The following is a 3,388-nucleotide window of genomic DNA, read 5'->3' as shown; positions in this document are numbered from 1 at the left end:
AACTAAGATAATAAGTAACTTTACTGATATCTGAAAAACACGAAACATATATTAAACCAGGTTTAACCAAAGAATGAAGATTATCTTTATCGGAAAAACTCGCCCTAAATCTATTTATTAGTTAGTTTAACTATTGCATCTATATTTTTATTTTTTTTTATATTTTTGAGATATAGGAAATTATTTTCTTGTGTTATCTAAGCAAATTTAAATTTTAGGTCTCTTAGTTTTATTATTCAAAAAAAATTTTTGTTACTTTTAGAAAACTACTTTTAATTTACGAAAAAAAAACAAGTGTAAGTGTTATAGTCGGCTGTGCCGAAACTCATATATCCACCATCAAACCGTATGCCTTGAAAGCAATGCTCCCCTTTTATGAACTGATCCTCACAAAATTTGGTAGGAAGATTTTCAATCATATGAAACTTATTGATGTCGAATTGCATTGCTATACTTGTACTTTTAAAGCTGTTTTTCAGGGGTCCACTTGTATGGGGACTATGCGAAAACATTGGACCGATATTGCCCATTTTCAATACCAAATAAACCTTATATATAGAAAATATTTGTGAAAAATTCCAATCCTCTATCTCTTTCCTTTCGCACTCTATCTTGCTTTCAACCGACAGACAGACGGACGGACGGATGGTCAGACAGACAGACATGGCTAGATCGTTTTAGAATTTAATAAGGATCTAGAATATATATATACTTTTGTGGGTGTATGATTAATATTTTGATGTGACAAATCTTTTTTTAATGGTGGATATAAAAAGAAATCACTAGGCACCTAAAAAATTTTAAAGAAAAAAGTTAAATGAAAATGTTTAATATTTTTTTTGGTGATTTTAAGAGAGAAAAAAGCCTTTCAAGTCTTCTAGTTATAGATATACAAATTAATTAGAAACTAATTCCTAAAACCTTTTAGTTTGTTGTGTAAGTTTTAAAAATATTATTGTTGTTATACCCTTCACCAGTTGATTAAGCTATGTCTGTCTCTCTGTCTGTCTATCTATCTGTCTGCCTGTCTATCCGTCTGTCTATCCGTGTGTTTGTTGAAATCTGTTTTTAGATTACCTCAGTTATCGGCGAGATTCGAATCTTTAATAATTCTGTTAGACATGCTTTCAACAAGATCGCTAGTTAAAATTAGCAAAATCGGTCCATAAATACCGGAAATATGAGCAAAAATCCGAGGCAACCTCTGAAAATTAACACTTTTTTCATGCTCAGACAGAAATTGCGAAAAACAACAAAAACAAAATACATAATCATACGGTAAATTTTGTTGTTTATAAAAACAAGGCAGAGAGAGAGAGAGAGCGAGAGCAGCAGAGTAAGAGTAGCAGAGCGAAAGCAGCACTAGTGTGTTGTTGTTATTGCCTAGAAACATGAAATTAATTATGTGTAGGCCTGGCTTTAAGTAAGAAACCATTAAAAGGGACGTTTTTATACTTTTTCGTTTTTTTAAAAGGTACTTTTTGAATTTTCTATAATATTGAATCTAGAAATATAAAATTAAGTATGTAGAGTGTGAATTAGGTGTTAACTCATTAAAGGGAACTTTTTGATACTTTTTTAGTTTTTCAAAAGGTACTTTTTGAATTTTCTATAATATTGAACCTAAGCACATGAAATTAAGTATGTAGATTCGGAAATAGGTGAGAATACATAAAAAGGGAACTTTTTGGGTACTTTTTTTGTTTTTCAAAAGGTACTTTTTGAGTTTTCTATAATAATGAACCCAGAAACAAAGGATTCCACGATGAACTAGGAGATGTAGCAGGGTGTAACCTAGGCGACATTGTCGGCTTCATTAGGGGAACTTTTTGGATTTTCAGTTAATAGACAATTAAGGATTTCCCTTCCATGACCACTTCTTTTTTCTGTTCTCTTTTTGGAGGGAAAATCTCACTCTTCTCATCTCTCCTTTCTTCTGTTCTCTTCTGTTTTCTCCTTGTCTTTTACTAAAGGGATTCACAATGGACCATTAGGTCTCCGAGTGGATGTATACATTGATATACAACCCTTTTAAACTAAACTAAACAAACCCAGAAACATTAAATTAAGTATAAAGAGTCCGGATTAGGAGAGAACAATTCAGTGGGGAATTTTTTGGTACTTTTTCGTAAAAAGGTACTTTTTCAACTTTCTATAATATTGAACCTAGAAACATGAAATTAAGTATAGAGAATCGGAATTTCGTAGGAGCTAGGTAATTTTTCGTTCTGCAAAAGCTACTTTTTAAACATTCTATAATATTGAACCTAGAAACATGAAATTACGTATAGAGAAGCGGAATTTTGTAAGAACTTTTTGGTAGTTTTTTTTGTTTTTGAATTGCTTACGTAGAGTCTGAATTAGTTGAAAACCCATAAAAGGGAACTTTTGAGTACTTTTTTTTTCAAAAGGTACTCTTTTTTATTTGTTATTTGATTGGATTTAGAAATGTGAATTTAAGCACACATTGAGCCTGAAGAAAGTGATGTAAAAGAGGAGTTTTTGGTACTGTTTTTAACACACCATGGGGTGAAGGGTATATAAGATTCGGTACAGCCGAATATAGAATTCTTTTTTTGTTTTGTTTTTTTTTATTAAATTATTATATACAAATGTGTGTTTTATTATTTTAATTATTTTTTTAAATGTGCATTTTTTTAACTTATTGGTTTTTTTCTTATTTAAACTTACTAAATTTTATAATTAAGTTTTTTTTTATAAATTTTTTAAAGTTTTTTCTCTTTTTGTTTGTTTTGTTTAAATAAAATGTTTAAACAATTACTAGTACAAATATCACGGTTTTACAGCTTAAAATCGTAATTTATTTATGAAATTTTTCTTCTGCTACTTCTTTTTGCTTTTTTATTATTAAATTAAATTAATTTTTTTAAGAGAAATTAAGTAAAATGAAAAATTAACTAAAAAAAGAAGAAAAGAAAGTTTTATTTACATACTTAGTTTAATTACTAATTAACTTATCTAAGTATATATATATGAATGATTTAGTTTTTTTTAAAGGAGAAAATAAAAAGTAATTAGATTTTAAAGAAAATTTCCTTTTTCGATAATGGCAGTTAAGTTTTATATAAGCTGAAGGAATACTGAAATATCTAGAGCCTGTTTTAAATATACAACAAAACAACGAAAAAGTTTATTCATTATTTGTTTCAAATTTTAGTAATTAAAACTTAAACAAACCTCTAGATTGAAACATTTAGGTTTAAAAAGTATTTTCGAAAAAAAAACTTTAGAAAATTAATACTTTCTTTAATAGTGATGATTTTTAACATTTTTTTTTCATTTATTTTATTATAAACTAAGTCTTTTTTTCTTAAGGTGATGTTTGTTAAAAAAAGGAGCAAAAAACTGTTTTTTTTTTTAAAGAAAT

At 27.9% G+C, this 3,388-nt stretch overlaps 1 pseudogene; it reads right to left on the bottom strand.

The window, feature by feature from the left end:
• Positions 1-782: 782 nt before the first annotated feature.
• LOC124421273 overlaps positions 783-3,388 on the bottom strand; it is a 3,155-nt pseudogene continuing 549 nt past the window's right edge.

The sequence above is a fragment of the Lucilia cuprina genome, chromosome 2, assembly GCF_022045245.1.
Source record: "Lucilia cuprina isolate Lc7/37 chromosome 2, ASM2204524v1, whole genome shotgun sequence".
Lineage (NCBI taxonomy): Eukaryota > Metazoa > Arthropoda > Insecta > Diptera > Calliphoridae > Lucilia > Lucilia cuprina.
This window is presented reverse-complemented; position numbering and strand designations above follow the sequence as displayed.